The sequence below is a fragment of the Halichoerus grypus genome, chromosome 14 (assembly GCF_964656455.1).
Source record: "Halichoerus grypus chromosome 14, mHalGry1.hap1.1, whole genome shotgun sequence".
NCBI classification, from domain to species: Eukaryota; Metazoa; Chordata; class Mammalia; order Carnivora; family Phocidae; genus Halichoerus; species Halichoerus grypus.
In genome coordinates this window covers 41336675-41354589 of record NC_135725.1, presented here as the reverse complement: position 1 = coordinate 41354589, position 17915 = coordinate 41336675, and the positions used below count along the sequence as shown (strand labels likewise).

At 44.6% G+C, this 17915-nt stretch overlaps 1 protein-coding gene and 1 long non-coding RNA gene across 9 annotated transcripts in view; one reads left to right on the top strand and one right to left on the bottom strand.

Moving 5' to 3' along the window:
* The window catches only part of NFIB (nuclear factor I B), a 436890-nt gene that overhangs the window by 153176 nt on the left and 265799 nt on the right, over nucleotides 1-17915 (top strand). The gene's annotated exons all lie outside the window — the stretch shown is intronic.
* The window catches only part of LOC118524168 (uncharacterized), a 56813-nt gene that overhangs the window by 36962 nt on the left and 1936 nt on the right, over nucleotides 1-17915 (bottom strand). Inside the window, exon 2 of the long non-coding RNA XR_013444013.1 lies at nucleotides 4780-5153. This is a non-coding gene — a long non-coding RNA (uncharacterized LOC118524168). The remainder of the gene's footprint in view (nucleotides 1-4779; nucleotides 5154-17915) is intronic.

The window sequence follows — 17915 nt, the reverse complement described above, 5'->3', positions numbered from 1 at the left end:
AGGATAATCAAAACTGAAACTAGTCAAGATAGCACTGGTATAAATTTCTTTTAATGATATTCAGAATGACTGAGCCAGCAATAATGTCCTAAAATGCTCTTCAGTAGCTCATCGATTGGCCAAAGACCCCACAGTCATATAGGATGGACCTGGCTCTAGGTACAAAATTGGTTCCTACCTCAAGTCATTTCTGGAAATAGGTAGGAGAAAAAAGAATTAGTGAGTCAGTAACTTACAATTAAAAGCATTTTGGAGGTAATTTGCACTCTTAAATAATGGAATACAACTGCTTAGAAGTCATTCTGGAGTGAGAGTCTTTACCACTCTACTTCATTTTCATGTCTTCTTTGCTCTCGCTCTGAATCGCCCTCTTCATTTCGACCACACTGGCCCAGTTTAGGTTGTCTTCATGCCTCCCCAGGATAGCTCTTGGCCACTTGTCCCCCACCTCCTTGCTCATGCTACCACAATCGCTCCAAGCCTTTAACCCATCCAGTAGCTCCCCATCACCAAAAAATATACCCACGTTCATGTAAGAACACAGGTTGCTTACAATCTTTTGGCCTTCATTCAATGCATACAACTTCTTAGGCCCCAAATATGCCCTGCTATTCCACACCTCTGATTCTCTGTGCTTGCTGGTCCCTCTGCTCGGGCTGCCTTTCCCCAAGTTCATCTGATAACCTCCTACTCATCTTTAAACACAGAGTCCAAGAGTCATCCTCTCTGAGAAAACTTTCAGTCCCTTCCCATGTTCTAGTTGTTGTATCCCACAATGTTGTTTATTACGGAATCAGTCACACTCAGACTTTTACTCATTAACGTGTTGATTTCCCCCTTGAAAGAAGGCACAACATCCTCTATATCTTTGCATCTTCATACCCAGGAAAGACCCTTGCTATGTAGTAGGAGCTCAATAAATACTATTGTAGTAAATAGAACTGAATCCAGTCGTCATCTTCATGGTCATCAACCCCTGGTTAGTGGGCTCTCACAGGAATATAATTTGTTGGTCGGTGCTACATTTCATGCTTAGCATGGTGGCAGGAGAGACGACCAAACTCTGCTACTTCTGGCCTGAAGAAAAGAGGGCCCCTCAAAAATGGGAGGTAAACAAGAAAAGCTAGAGGAGCCTGAAATGTGCTCATTTTATCACTCCTGGAGGCCAGAAATTGGAATTTTAGTGCAGGCCAAGCCACTTATCTTACAGGGTTCTGACCAGTTTTCTGAGAAAAATAAAAGAAACAGAGTAAAATGAAAATCTGTGGTCAGAAGGTTACAGAAAGGAAAGGCACACATTTCTGCTAGGGAATAGGAAGTGGTCTTGTCTTCCGCAGCAGGGCTGTCTAATAAATCTGGAGAGTTTTATTGACTTCATAGGCGCAAGAATAACCACCCGGAGAAGACATCGGGTTTCACTTATTTTTTTGGAAAGTAATTTTTCACAGACGCGAGGTTAAAAGAAAGTGGTTGCACGGGCCTCGGCTGTGGTGGTGTGTCTTCTGGTATGCGTAATGCAACTGGATCTCAATTCTGGGACAATGCCCAGTCTCAGAGGTCTAAAGCCTCTGTTGAAAGCAATGAGGACAGAGTGTTGCCAAAATTTTATGTATGCAACTGTAGATCAATTGTCTTAGTGCAAGGATAGACTTTGATCAAGAGCGTCTGGAGGGAGGGGTTTCATTAAATGCTGTTTTCAACTCTTAATTCTACAGCTTTTCTGTCTACTTGTTGCTCAGTCTACCACAGACCCTGAATGGCCCTGACACAGAGAAGCCCCTCCCCAAGCCCACGTCTGGCTCTCAGACAGCAGCAGTGACTGGCATGGAAGCAGTTCTTGGGTAGAAAAGATACACAGTTTAGAAGGTTTTGCTTCTCACTCCCTGATTTTTGGTGTCACGTTAGACATACTCAAAAGGGAAGATGCTTGAAGCTCTCCCCATCCTGCCTCACGTCTGTGATTCATTAGGAAAACTTGAAAACTTCCCCTACACGAAGACAAACTTTCCTAAGAAAAGGATTGATACGGGTGTATGTTTGTTGGGTGAGTTCTTCCTTTTACAAGTGTCTGGCCAAGAACAGAAAATTCAGCCAGTTTTAGAAGGCTTAAGGGTCCATTTCGGAACTCCTTTCAGTTGTCCTCATAATCATGGAAGAGATGGCAACTAGCTAAGGTTTCTAACAGTTTGCAACTTCCATGTTCGATTCTCGGGGTGAACCTGAGGGCAACTTCGGCCACAGGGCAAGGAAAACTTTTCTTCACAAGGTCATATTTCTTTCATAAATCAAGAGCAAGGCAGATACAGGAGCCATGATCTTGGCCGGCTGGGTGGAAAGGGCCGCCACCTGGTGTGGGGGAGGCCAGTTATCCTCCGAGCCCCCAGCATCTCCAGCAACGTGTACTGGGATCTGAGAGTAAGATCACTGGACTGGGTAGCAGGAAATCAAGCAAATCTAAAACTCCACCTGAAATAATCACCTTATTAGATGCAGAAGTAAACGGGTGGTTTTGAGATGTAAGCAATAGAATCCCTTCTCAAAGGAAAATCTTAAATAATAGATTAGCAAACCTTTCCTGGGTCCTTGACACGTGTGGGGCCCTGGGCTAAGCGCTGTACGTGTATAGTATTACTTAATTTAATCTTCACTACTCCTAAATAGGCACTGTTATCGTGTCTGTTTTACAAAAGAGGAAAATAAGAGATCAACTTGCTCCAGATGACATAATATATAACCCACCATATGAAGGAGATCAAAGCAGGACTCTTGTGGTGCAATTAGGATTGGGATACCACGAACCTTTAACCGCCGCCTGCCTTCTCTGCCACCAACCTCTTCTGTCTCCCTGAAGCAACCCCAGGGCTTTGTGGAGCAGAGTTTTGAAATCTTTTGCCTGGATAACCCCTAAAGTTTTTTCCTGTCTAAAGCCCAGCGATCCTAATTCTGGGGATGTAAACCATGGTAATCCTCAAAACAATTCCTGAAACCTGGGTATTGGCAAACCTTGTTCTTCTTTAATAGGGCCACTTCTCACATATCTTTAAAGAATAGCTTTTTCAAATTGCTTTGCACCAATAAACGTAAAGATGAAATCAAGGAGTTTTGCAAATGTAAACATACTGATGCTCTAAGATTAAATATGTTGTTTACATTAAAACAGCAGTGCTAAGGTCAGGACCGATTTCTATTTCTTGAACAATTAAGTTATTAAGTATTCTATAACTAACACATTTGCTTATACACTCAACGACAAATTATCTCTGAAAAAACCAGCTAGATACAAGCATTAGGTGTTAGCATTTTTACCTCTCACATTAGCTGGATGTCTGTCTGGGTATCGGCTCACTCAGAGCAGGGGGTTCATCAAGGAAAGGGGGAGACTTTTGATGTCTTTGTTAGCTTTTCACAAAGGCAAAAAACTCCACAGGCTGAACCTCTTAACTCCTAACTCACATCAGACATCCCTAAATTGCATGGTTTTAGTGTTGCTAAGGGGGGGTGGTGGGGAAACAGGCTCCTTCTTACAGTGTGGTTGAAGGTGTAAATCGGTATAAAATTATTGGAGGGCAATTTGGCAATAGCTATTAAAAATGAAATGTTCATACCCTTTGACCCAATAATAATTCACCTCCTGGGAATTCATCACAGAGAAATATTCCTACAACAGCTCAAAGATGTAAGCGTAAAATGATGTTTGCAAGAATATTTGGTACAGGGAAAACTGGAAAGAACCCAAATGTGCATTAACAGGCAATTGGTTAAAGATAGTATGGTTTGGTCCTACAGTACAATACCGTGAAGCCATTAAAAAGAAGATTAAAAAGAAGCTCACTTTTTTCAGACTGGCATAGAAAGATGTCTAAGACATATTACTAGGTGGAAAATAGCATGCTTCAAAGTTGAACTATAATCCCATTTTTTTGTAAAATAATAAATGACATTTTAATAAATGCCTTGAAAAAAATGTTACCTGGTTTTCTCAGCTGTGTGGGATTATGGAAGATTTTCACTTTCAATGCTACATATTACTATACTGTTTCAAGTTATTTATATATGTGTATATATATATTTATATAGATATGCCATTACTTTTGTAATCAGAAAAAATAAATATTGCTGTAGCTTGGTCCCTTGAGAGCCCTGTTACAAAAGTGTAGAAGGCTAGTCCAAACCCATTAACTTTACTGGAAAACAAAACTTAGCTGAAATTCGAAGAGGGATGCAGCTTAACCAAAGGGAGGCCACTCGTGGAAATTCTTCTGGCCTTTAGAGTCTACAAGCCATTGTAATAATTAGCCCACGACGAAATGTTCTTTTAAAGAGGAGCTAAGGAGAATAAATTTAAAATGCAATCAGTTTTTGAACCACTGCTGTAGTTGAGAGGACTTCTGAGGACCAGAGACTCTAAGAGGTCTCTTCTTTAACTGTGACTTGCCAGAGGTGGGGTTTGGGGGGTGTCATACAAGATGAAGAAGAGTTTGTATTTAATTTTTACACTTTCACCAAACTAAGATGTGGTGCAATTTACCCAGCTCAGGGGCAGATTCTTACTGTGGCGGCTGGGGGGGGGGGGGGGGCGCTATAGCTTATACAATTAAGGGGACTCTTCGTTACAGAAAATGCAAAATTACAAATACAAAATTAGGTACAGCATTCCGAAGGGGCCCCTGAAAAGGACAGGGCCTTAAGCTAAGCTTAATTAGCTTCCCAGAGATCTGCCCTGGTCTGACTCAGAGTTCTTGAACCAAGATAACAGGGGAGAGTAACGGACACACTTACTTTCCTTTAAGAGTTACCCTGCCAAAGAGGAGTTTCGGGGTCACACGTGAAAGCTAGAGGCAGCACCCCAGAGCCCCGGGAGACTGTGCGATCTCTGTTCTTTTGGGGGATACTTGAGTTTCTGCGGATGTTCGAGCTCCGAAGAAGCTGTACTTGTTGACAATGGCAGACACCCAGTTCTTGATGCTCATAAAACCATGGCAGTCAGAGTTGGAAAAGATGTATTAGGTCATCAATCTAGATTCAGGTCCAAGGCAGGATGGTTCACTATTGTAGTCATTCCAAGCCTTTGTCCAGGCAGCTTGGAAATATCTTGAGGGCCTCACTCTTAGAAGGCTTAAGAATTTTCCTCTCTTCTGGTTACTGGGCAAATGCTGAGGTGTTTGATGAAAAAGAAAAAAAAAGCAGTTTAAAGTTGGAGCCACACAAGTACTTAATTATATCCATTCACCTAGATTTCTATCAGTGTTTTCCACATGAAGAAAACGATTTAGTGTAAAGAAACTCTTGTGTCTCTGGCATAAAGTTGCCATCAGGGAACAAATCACTGATTTTTTCCGGTTCCTTGTATTTCAACTTTGGTGGCGAGTTTCTTTTTAGCCTTAGGAAAAAAGCTAACTTGGTTGGGTTCTCCTTAGCCAGCATTACCAAGAAAGAGTAATAGTGAAAAGCTGCTTTTGCTAATAGAAAATGACTTCCTAAACACTTATTTTGGGTCTGTTTACCTGTCTTTGGTGAACTTAATGTGTTCCCAATTTTTATTTTAGGCTTTTATGGGGCTATAAAAATGGGGAATCTGAAAGCTCAGTTTTTATTTTTTTCATGTTTTCCTTGCAGTCCATGTTGGTGATGATGCTAATCTCCCAAAAGATTTTGACAGCTACTTTTTTGTAGCAACGAGAGGATTGTTCTAGACTCAAAGTTGAGAGTAGACTTGAATTGTTATCGATTGACTAATGTCTGCTGTATGTCCTGGTGAAATTTCTGATCCCTGTGCCTTACGTGTGTGTGGTTCGCCTGCTTGTTCTTTATGTGTTCGGTGACTTATGGGTTTGCTTCTTGTTGTTGTTTGCCTTGCAAATACTCAGAACAATTCTTTCTCTGATAAGTAATGCCATTAGCAAATATAAAGTGTTAAACATAATATAATATTTGACATTTGCACTTGAAAGTTCATTTCTATTTTAAGTCAAGACAGTCGACACTAGTTTATTGATGTTAGTGACATTATTATTAGTAATGGGCTCTTTCAGCAGCAAGCAATCCTCAGGAACCTTTTTTTTTTTTTTTTTTTAATTCCCAAAGATGAGCTTTCAGTTTATCAACTATTAAGAAACTAACCGCAAGGCTCCATGCTGGGCTGGTCATGGAGCCTGCTTGAGATTCTCTCTCTCCCTCTGCCTCTGCCCCTCCCTCCCCAAAATAAATAAATAGATAATAAATAAATATAATTTTTTTAAAGAAAGAAACTAACCACAAATACTATCTAATACTAATTAAACTTAGGTGAGTTTAATTAGATTTAAAAAGCTGACTGAGAATTCATCCAAAATGAAAATGTGTTCATCAAAAACAAAAAACAAAAAACAACTACTTGAAAAGGTATAGTAAAGAAATAGAATTATGGGGCAATATTAATTTTAAATCTCCTGAACTGAAAAAATAAAGGTAGAAAGGATATATGTTAAAAGATATTCCTTTTATTTTAAAAATATTCAATACAGTATGTCTATCTCTGGGACTTCCTGTGACACCATCCTTTCAGAAATGTGCCTATCCATGCTAACAAATTACTAAGATAATGGAAAATAAAAATTCCTGAGAAGTACAAAATTACCAAAGGCACAGTGTCATTGGAAATCACTAGAAGAGGGACACCTGGATGGTTCAGTGGTTAAGCATCTGCCTTCAACTCAGATAATGATCACAGGGTCCTGGATTGAGCCCCAAGTCAGGCTCCCTGCTCAGTGGGGAGTCTGCTTCTCCCTCTGCTTCTCTCCCTGGCTTGTGCTGTCTCTCTCTCTTTCTCTCTCTGTCAAGTAAATAAATAAAATCTTAAAAAAAAAAAAAAAAGAAAGAAAATCACTAGAATATTCTCCCAACCCAAAACCATTCGATTTGCCAAAAGCTTTTTTATAATTTGTGAATGTACTTAAATGTAATCTCATAAAGAAGTTAAAATATTTTAATTGTGCATTAAACAAATTCTCTTTAGGAAAAATAATGAAATTATATTAAGTTAGTACTGTCCAGAAAAATATGGGCTATGTAATGAAAAGTTAATACTGCTGGTGACCTTAGTAACGTGAGCTATCCTAAACTCCTTACTGGCAAATAAGTTGTAAGCTCTAAAATGTATGGATCTCTGTAGAACGCTTTAAACGTGGTTGGGTACAGTAAGGATTTCTGGAACAAATGAACATGATTGAATTCAGGTAGATCTCAGATTGATCACTGTTTGATATATGTTTCCCTGATTGTCTTTGTTATTAGGCCTGATTTCAATAGTAACTGATCAAATTATTGTATGTATTTACAACCCTGTCTGTGCAAATGAACCCTTTCCAATGTTCTCTGAAAGTCCACATATTGGTAAGGAACTTGGTTTAAAAAGAAAATAAATTAATTAGTGTAATAGAGAATTCCAGTAGTAGACTAGATCCAGGTTCTCAAACAACATCGTCTGGAATGTCTCTCTTTCTCTCTTTAGATCCCAACTTGATGACTTTCTGTGCTGTGTTCATTCTTTTTAGACAAATATGATGGCAAAGAGCACCATTCGGCAACCCCTCAGTAGAAAGAGATTGTTTCTTTGACAATAGAAGCTGACCTCCCATTGTCCTAACTGGGGTGACATGCCCATCCCCGACCCGACGATAGTAGTCCGGTGGTGTGTGCGTATGTTAAAGTTTTCCGTGGCTGCCATCACAAATTACCACAGGCGGGATGGCTTACCAACAGAAAAGTATTCTTTCATATTTCTGGAGGCCAGCGATCCAAAGTCAAGGTGTCAGCAGGGCTGCGCTCCCTCTAGAGCCTCCAGGGGGAGATTCTGTTTCTTGCCTCTTCGGGCATTCCTTGGCTTCTGGCTGTATCATTTCAGTCCATCTCTGTGGTCTCACTGCCTTCTTGTCCTATCTGTGCATCTCCTCCCTGTGTCTGTGTCGAACTCCCTCTGCCTCATCTTATAAGGACACACGTGATTGTATTTAGGGCTCAACGGGATAACCCAGGATGATCTTATCTCAAGAGCCTTAATTTAAATGCAGCTGCAAAGATCCTTTTCCCAAACCAGGTCATATCCACAAATACCAGGGATTTGGACACAAACATTTTTTTTTGGGGGGGGGGCACTATTTAACCCACTTCAGCTGGTAAATGATTAACAATCTCCTTGACAAAAAAGGAGAAGCCCTGATATACAGCATTTACATGGTTGTGTGGTATTAATACTGTTAATGGTCAATTTCAAGCTGCCAACAGGAAGTCATTGAACCATGGAGCTGGGAAGAGATGCACAGTAGTGCACTTAAATCATGCAGATCCCACAGATGTAAGTAACCTCAAGAGCATGGATAATCGTAAAATGTATTCAAATAATTAGGAAGTGAGGAGTTTTGAGTGCCTAATAACTCTGTTTTAAATATAATTTATTTAATTATAAATGTATATACTTTAAATTTTAATGGTGATCATATTTAACAACTGGCTCACAAAATTCCTAAAAATTTTTCAGTTGGTTCAAATAAGCTGGTATGAGGCAGCTCCAACACGCCACTGGATAAAATGTGCTGATCGATCAGGACTGACTCACAGAGTCTGAGGCGTAGGGTCAGCAATATTCAAACCACATGAACTGAAAATAAGGTGGATGGTTCTTTAAGAGAAAGTTGGGGTGCTATTACATAAAGAAGGGGAAAGGAATATTAGGAAGACAAAAACAACAAAGTCACTTCAGCATTGTTTAAATATATTTTAATGATTTCAGGCCAAGGAAAAATTTTTCAGCAAAGTTCAAAGTAGTTACAGGTATAAGTATTGTGGCTCTACTTGGATCTGCAAGTCAGCTCTCTACCTAAGGGAAAATCACTATTTTTCACATTGTCATTTTACTTAGCTCATAAAATCTGGTGGTTTTTTTTTTCTTTTTGTTTTAACCACAATACATGTGTCCCGAGGTGATCAGCTTCAGAAAGAGACATAAACGAATGGTCTTTTTAAAAGTTATCATTTCTTGGGGTGCCTGGGTGGTTGAGTCGGTTAAGTGTCCAACTCTTGGCTTCGGCTCAGGTCCTGATCTCGTGGGGTGATGCGATCAAGCCCCCTTGGGGGGCTCCCCACTGAGCTTGGTGTCTGCTTCAGATTCTCTCTCCCTCTCCCCCCCTGCTCATCCCCCGGCGCACTCTCTGTCTCTGTCTCTCTCTCTCTCTAAAATAAATGAATAAAATCTTTTTAAAAAAGGATTTCTTTAAAATAATTTAACAGCTTTATTGAGATATAATTTGCACACCATGAACTCACCATTTAAAGTGCAAAATTCAGTGTTTTTTGATACATCCTCAGAGTTGTTCATTCTCCACCACAATTAATTTTAGGAGATTTTCGTCACCTTAAAAAGAAACTCTGCACCATGGTGCTGTCATCTTCCAATGCCTGGACTCTGACCTCCAGCCCTCAGCAACCACTTGTCTATTTTCTCTCTGTAGGATTGTTTATTCTAGGAATTTCATACAAATGAAATCATATGATACATGTTCCATTGTGACTGGCATAATGTTTTAAGGTTCATCAATGTAGCATGTAGCCATATTTCATACCATATTTTTATTGCCAAATAGTATTCCATTGTGTGGTTATACCACATTTTTGTTTATCCATTCTTTAGCTGATGGACATTTGGATTGTTTCCCCTTTTGGGCTATAATTGATAATGTTCCCGTGAACATTTGTGGACAAGTTTTTATGTGGACATAGATTTCATTTCTTTGAAACTAATGGTCTTTTAAGTTAAAATGTTTAGCAAGGTTTCTTATTTTCCACATGTTTAAAGGAGCTGTCATTTAGGAATTAGATCAGAAATGCCACATATAGAATTTCAATCCTCTTACATATTGGGTCAGTATCCCCAACCCCTTAAGAATCTGGGGACTGGCCCAGCCCAAAGGAGGAGTGTTGCTCATACACTTCAGGAAAGAGGAGGGCAGTGGTTGTCAGGAGGAGGAGCTAGCTCAGGTCACACTGTGCAGGTGTGGGTGAAATCCCCCTGCTGTACTAAGTCCTGGCCTGCCCACGATAGGCCACAATAATTAGTCCATTACAGTGCTCCTTGAGGGACTCTCCATATGCAAAGCATAAAGAATAATAAAAATACAACCTTACTCTTTGATCTGGAAATCAGACTCACGAGGTTGGGGAAACTTGCAGGAAAGAGGGGGAATTTTAATTTCCCTGACAGAGGCCAGGAGAGAGTTTCATTTTCTCTCTTGCACGATGGGAGAGTTCTTCGGCAGGTCCTGCAAACCTGCCATGGGGCGGGGAGAAAAAAAGCTCTATACTAATTTATATAGCAACTTTCTTCCAAGAAATTCAGTGTCTCAAACAGTCTTTCACTCATTTCCCTCAGGGAGTGTGCATGAATGTGCATTAGAAATTAGTTCCTTTAAAATGTATACTCCCCAGTCAGCCAATACTGGGCAGAAAGAGAACCAGAAAAGCAGAACTCTTGACCAAACATTCTACTATAATATTTTCAGTGAGCTTCTATAAATCAACACATCTCCTTAAAAACAGGACCTCCCTGTAATATCCCCGTGACTCTACTCCCTGTTGGCTACATTCCTTTCATCGGGGGCAAAACTTCCCCTTCCAAGTCAGAATCAACTGGAATGGCATGCCCCACGAAATGGAAGAGTATTACTGACTTACAAGGAAGTGCTCAGGTCTGCCTTACAACAGGCAGGGTTCCCCTCTAGCAGCTCAACGCTCTAAATCCAGCTCAACTGAGAACCACTCAAGAATCCTGGGACCAACTCGCTCCAAAGCAAGAGTCCCGCTCACGAACCACAGGCAGAAAACGGGGGTCTAGCCAGTCCTCTCTCACTGTGGTTATTAGGTGTCTCTCCATGTTGCCTTGACACGAGGCTGCACTGCGCCGCAGGGTCCTACTGCTCAGACTGGGGAACAAGCATCCTCCCTTCCAATGTCCAAAGCCCGACTCCAGTGCCTGGATGGGTGATGACTCTGGGGAAGCCTCCAGCATCAGCCACATGCAGGGCCCAGCCCAGCCCTCCACCCCGAACCAACCCCTTAGTCCCTCGTGTTGGGCCTTTCCTCCACATATTCTTATTGTGAAGTTCTCACTGCTCAGGCCTGAGGGGGGAAAAACAAAAGAATATTGGTCAGGGCCCCCTAGCTCATGCAGAATCTCAGGGAATCACACCCGCAGAATGTCTGTGCCTCTTTCCTCCCACCCCCAGAAAATCTCGGGGCGCCATCATTTCGTTCCCATGGATTCTCAGAGAATGGTAGGTCCTAATCCAGTTGGTGACAAAAAGTCCATGCTAGCGTCCCACGCGACATCCAGCCTCAAACGTATTTTGTTTCGGCCCCCATACTCTGAAGCAGCACTTTATTTTAAATTTGTGTTAGTTGTCAATAAGGACTAACTACATAGTTTGTAGGGCCCAGTGTGACAGGAAAATGCCAGCCCCTTGTTCACAATTTAAGAATTTCCAGATGGCTGCAGCAGAACATTAAACTAAGTATGGAGGCCCTTCTCGGGCCAAGGATGGGGTGCTGTGTGCATGTCCATGAAGCTACCCCTGCTCCCAGCATTTAAAAAGCGAAAGATTCTGAACCTCTCTTAAAAACTAAAAAAATTGGTGACTCTAGGTCCACATCCCTCAACGGGATCCCCAAAATTGGCTGGCGCCAGGTTACGACTTGTATTCCTTTGCCAGGGTCACCATAACAAAGTGCCATAGATCGAGTGGCAGAAACTTATTTTCTCACAATAGCGGAGGCTAGAAGTCTGAGAACAAGGTGTCAGCAGGAGTGCTTTTCCCTACGGCTTCGCTCCTCGGCCCGCCTGCTCACTGATGGCCGCCTTCTCGGTGTGTGGTCTTCCGGCTGTACCTGTCTGTGTCCTCACCTCCTCTTCTACAAGGACTTCCCAGTCACACTCCAAGAGCGCTACCCTAAAGACCTCCTTTTAACTTAGTAACACCTTTAAAGGCCCATCTCTAAATAGAGCCACATTCTGAAGTACTGGGGGTTAGGCCTCCATCATATGAGTTTTGGAGGTCAATTCAGCCCACGACACAGCTGTTCACTTCAGAGGGGCACAGAGCTCCAACTCTCTGCACTGGCCTGGGCCGCAGCGGTTGCCATGGGTCCTCTGGTGGGTGCTGCTCTCCTTCCCCCCGTTCACCTCTCCCCTACCTGCTCCCCTCCTGCCGCATCTGGAAGAGTGACACCGTCTATTACATGACCACGCCTGTGCCCACCCTCCACGTCTGCAAGACGACTCAAGTGAGCCTTGGCAGGGCTCTAACCAGTTTCTTAACAACAAAACCCAAAATGTAGCCATTACGCAGAGATCGGAGTTCAAGTGCAGCGTCGAAAGAAGAAATCGCCGTGAGGTACGACTGACTACTCATCCCAGTGATTAGACTGCAGGTCTTAGGAGAGGGAACTCTCAGCCACTACTGGGGCCGAGCCGACTAAAATCACGTGACCGGGTAAGGGCTGGCCCTAAATTTCAGCGGAATCCCAACCATACAGCCCCGGAGAGAGAGCATACTCTCAAATTGGTCTTTGTACCCTATTTGTAGAAATGTTAGCCAGATTATAACTGAAAACTCTGCTAATTCTGGGGACGTTTTTTGGTCTTGTGCCTGGAACTGTTGAAGCATATATTCACACCTACCGCATGTAACACTCAGTAGCATAATTTCCAGCACGACACTTTCCTACTTTATTTTTAAAAGAAACAGAGCAGAGACTGAAGACCTGCTCATTCTGTTGCTTTTTGCGGGAGGCTCCATAAAAGGTGGAAGGGACGGCTTCTGTGCTGAAAAGAGGCATATTTTGCCTTTTTATAAGGAAAGGGGACGCAAAAACCTTTGCTCAGCATCAGGGAGCTCAGGCTGAAACATAGGACATGTGTACCTGCCTGCTAATAAAAATAAAAATAATGTCCAATTTGCAAGGCTCTTGGAGAATAGTGTAGTAATTCATAAATCCCAATATTGGAGCTTGGGAAAGCGGTTAAAAGCATGGTACTCTACCCCCTTTGATTCTAAGACAAGGAAAGGGAGGTTCTAAAATGTTGAATGACTCGCCCCAGACCGACACTCCACCTCAAATGCAGGTTTTTTTCTCTCAGGTACGTGGACTTCCCACCCCTCCAGGCTACTTCTAATCAGGCGTTGGCCTCTTGGCGTAAATTGCACGTAAAACAACAACAAACTCCCCCTCTCTCTCCAGCAGAGTCTCTATTTAGACTCCAGAGTCGATAAAGCAAAGGCTGTTTCAACTTCAACTCCCTTAGCAAACAGAAGAAAAGGCAGCCGCCTGACCCGTGGACTTTTCCAGCAGGACCCCGGGGCTCGCTGTAAAGTCAGCGAGCGGTGCTGACTGCTAGTCTGACACCAGGGGGCGCAGCATCCTTTGTCCTGACACAGGCATTGAAGGCAGGCTCTGAAGTCTGGCTGGGCCTCAAAAAAAAATCTGACTTTCCCTCCTTCCACGGTTTCTCTCTGGAACCGGCCCACTCCTCAACCCCCCTCATTCATCTTAAAACTGTTTGGGGTTTTTTTTCCCTTCCTCCTGGACGCTCAGACTCTCCCTCTGTACTAACTCAGATTTGTGCATGTTTCTAGAAGGGCTTTTCAGAGACACCAGCCCCTCCCCAGTGGCTCCTTTTCTGCAAAGCCTTGGAGCCCATAGCCACTGCCCCATCATTTGCTCTCACCTGGAGGCCCCCCTCCCCACCAATTCAGGATTTGCTAACAATTCTTCCAGAATGAAGAACTCTCAAGGATGGGACTAGCTTTTCCGGAAAGAATGATTGCATGCATCCTCTAAAACCCTTCTCCTTTCCACTCACAGAAATAGTAACAAACAAATGAAATTATTGGTTCTGGGCTCTTGCGGCCCAGCATTCACCCTCACTGCCTTCTGTCTGCTTCTGAACGTCTAACATCAGCCTGCCCCAAGGGACAGGCCGAATCATCCTTCAGCCACACTTCTTACCGACCCACTGTGCACCCCGAGCAGGAGCAGTGCCTCCTTCTGCCCTCACCAGCTTAGCTCTAAGTGTTCTCCAGCAGAAAGAAATCCACTTCCCATTCACCGCCGTCTCTGATTCCAAAGGCTCAGTGTTCCCCTCTTTCACGGATAAATGTACATCCCTTACCACTTTAAGACACACTTCTATACCTGCTTCTATAGACACAGCACAGCCAAAATGCGAACCCCCATATCCGACAGACAAACACACCCTTTTGCAAAGAACCCTAAACATTCACTATTTTGAACTGAAGGGCCACAGGGGCCTAAAGCAGGCCTTTGAAAGAGCTGCTCTAGTTACATAATGAAATTTCAAGTTTATAGTCCTCTCCCTGGCTCTCATTTGAGCCTCCCAACAACCCAGGGGGACAGGCAGGGAAATCAGAAGCCTAAGGAGCTTGCCCCAGTCCCAGCGCTAGGGCAGGCTGGAGGCAGCACTGGGGTGACTGCAGGTAGGTGACAGGGGCCCAAGGAAAGCTGTCTGTCCAGTTGCACCGAGGCCTGGAAGGAACGCAGCCCTCACAAATGATCATCAGGTTACCCGCACCAAGCGAGTTTATGGTCTCAGCTCCTGAAAAACTGTAGCATTAGCGGGTGCGGGTAGAGAGGAAAGGAAGGGGTGATGCGAACTCTGACCTGATCCTTCTTTTAAATGTGGCCTCACTACTCACTTCTTGTTTCTCCCACTCGCCTTTGCTACCGTAGAGAGTGATGGCAGTGCTGGGTCGGAGACAGGTAGCCATGGCTGGTGATCTTGATTGGAAGCCTCCCTCTCCCCATTCAGAAAGTAATGGTAACATCTATTAGATACGGACAGAGCCACTAAAGGGATGAAAAATACCAACATCATTCTGGAAAAGGGGGCAGAGTGAGACACTTACTTTCAGTTTAGGCCCTTTTGCGTTATTTGAAGTATTTTGATTTATGTATTTATTACTCTTATAATTTAAAAAAAAAATTATTGGGGCTAATAATGCTCTTTAGAGTTACCGTAATGATAACCTATGTAAAGTGTCTGGCACGGCAAATGGCCTGGCACACAAGGGATGCTTCCTGAAAAGTAGTGTATTGTCAGCTATACCAGCCTCAAAACTGAGCAAACGGACTTCGAACCAAGAATCCTGGGGTCTGGTGCAGACTCTGCTCTCGGCTCACTGAATGCCCTTGGGTAAGTCAAGTCCATTCTTTGTGCCTCAGTTCCCTCCTCTATAAAATTACAAGACATGGTCCAACTGAATTGGAAAATAATGGGAAGGCCAGAGCCAAGCTCACCACCAGAAGTGCCTGAGGCACCCTCTAAAATGCAGCCCGTCTCTGCAGAGGAGGCCTCGCAAGCTGGAGCTCATCAGGCACAAATCCTTCCCTTCCTAGGAGAAGCTGGCCTCTAGGGTGGGCAGAGAGGGCTGGAGACAGCTGAGCAAGTTCTGGAGATAATACAGAAATTAAGTGAGAAAACAAAAATGGGTGAACACCATGCAAAGCCATCAACTTAGGTAGGAGCTGGGAGGGAAGGTTTAGAAGGTTTAGGCTATTCCTTGGGAGCAGTGGGCACCATGATCATTTCCAGAGAGATGCCCTTTGTTGTCAGAGGCGGTGTAATTCAGGAGCAGGTCCCCTGGCCCAGCCAGAGCCAGCCCCACGTGGTGGGTCGGATGAGAGTTCTGTGTGGGGCACAGGGGCTAGTTCTGGTGAGACCAGACCCTCCCCTTAGCACCACCAGAAGCAGAGCCGGCTGTTTGGATAAAGTCAAAAGGAGCGTGCTGCCCAGGAGAACTGGACTAAAGCACCTCTGAAGTTTTGTCCAGCGTTACCTTTATCTGCACAGCAACAATGGAAAAGTGGAAGGACAGGGCCATAGGAAGTGCACATGCTAAGGCACTAAAACAGGGGAGACCTGTTCTGGGACACCCCAGCCCCTGAGAATCAAATAGAGATTTGTTCCTGGAACACACAGCTGATTCATTTCCCATCCTGCTTCGAGATCGGAGGTTTTCCTTATAAGTCTCCTTTGCCAGCGCTTGGCCTTTGGGGACCGGAGGCAGGTAGTCTGGTGGGTAGGAAGGTTGTGACTTTCTTTTCGCCCCGCGGTCTCCTTCCTATTTAAAGCAGCACCGCCTGCCGTAGCAGCCTCGTGCCAATATTTGCAGGCAGGAAGATTTTCTGACATGGGGTGGGGGGGGGGAGGTGGCGATCAGAGCAGATGGGAGGCCCTTTCCCAAGGCCATCAGGCAGGGCAGAAATCGGTTTCACCCGCACCTCAGGAGGAATCACCAGCCCCCACTCTCACTGTCAACACTCAGAAGGTATCTGCGTTTATATTAAAAAAAAAAAAAAGAAGAAGAAGAAGAAAGGGAGAATTTTTTTTCCGTATCTCTGAATTATTTGACCACGCCCGTTACAATGACATCTCCCGCCCCCCCCCCCAAAGCCCACGTTGTCACTGCCTAAAGGGGAGGTAGTGTTTTCAACTCTTGAGGGATCTGGAATAACGGTAGCAAAGTATGCAGACACCTGGAAGACCCCTCCCTTTTTTTGTGTGAGGCCTAGCGATCTAAGAGGGGGGTAAGGAGGAGGAGGCGGCTTGTAGAAAGGCTTGGGCAGGTAGCAACAACTCCGCCTGATCTCCAGAGGCAAAACCAAATAAATAAAAATAGTTCCAACCGTCATACTTTGACAAACCTGTATTTCGCGGATTTCTGTAATTTTTAAGAGCTACCTTCCACTGTACATTACAAGTCACTTTCAAAGACAGTTCTGAATGTATGGCCACTTGCTAAACTGTCTCTGGGCTTGCTTTTCCGCGTGGTTCTTTTCTGCGCCCGTTTGTATCTCTAATAAGCAGCATTGTTTATTATCCTTGGGTCCGTGCCCCTGGGACGGAACTGAAATAAAACAGGAGCGCCGAGGCTGAGCGCTGGAAAATACGCCGGGTCTCCGAGGCCCGGGAGGGTCCCGGGGCAGCGGCGCGGCTGCGCGGGGAGACCCCACCCGCGCGTACGCGCTGGGTGAAGGGCAAGTCTGCAAGAGTTTCTCCGGACGCCGAAAGGTCCTGGGCAGCACGAAGCCCGGGTGAGTGGGCACAGGAAAGAGGCACACTGGGAAGGGAAATGCCACTTAAGACTGGGAATAGGGGTGTGACTTCGGGGCCCGAACAGGCGAATACTGCCAGGATCATAAAAGACTGCGGCGCGGGAAGCGTCCTGCGCGGTCCTTTAGCTCGAAGTCTCAACTCTCGTCCCTGGGCAATAAATTCTCATTAGTAAATTCTCGTTCTTCCGCGTAGCCCAGCAGTCTTCGCTGTCAAAACGAGTATCCTAAACAAGATGAGGCTCACCCCCCTCCTTCCCTGCAGTGGCCTAATATTTGTCCCCATTTCGTTTAAAGCCGAGTGCTTTGTGACCGTGGAGAATGTGAGCGCGCGCCCTGAGAAAGAAAGCCCCGCTGTGACCCCCGATCACAGAGAAAGGCTTCCCCGTACCCTCGGACCCCAAACGGGCCCGTCGGTAGGGCCTCTCCCAAGTTCCACTGCTCCCCAAACTGAGCGGAGTTCGCTATCAGTAAGCCGAAACCCGCATCGGAGACACAACGCGGAATGCGTTCCGTGTCTAGCGGGAAATTTCCCGGTTTAGCCCCGCCTGTGCCTCCACATCCCCCCGATGTCCTGTCGGTGCCGGCTCCGCTGGAGAGTTTGGCGGAAAGAATGTAATTAAACGCGCGCGCCAAACCCGGGCTGTGCGCTTCCCAAATGAGACTTCCAGCCCCAGGGCCCGGCCCGAACTGTCCTTCCCACAGGTTCCAGTGAGAGAGCAGCCCCCTGTCCCCCAGCCTCCAAAAATTCCCCAACA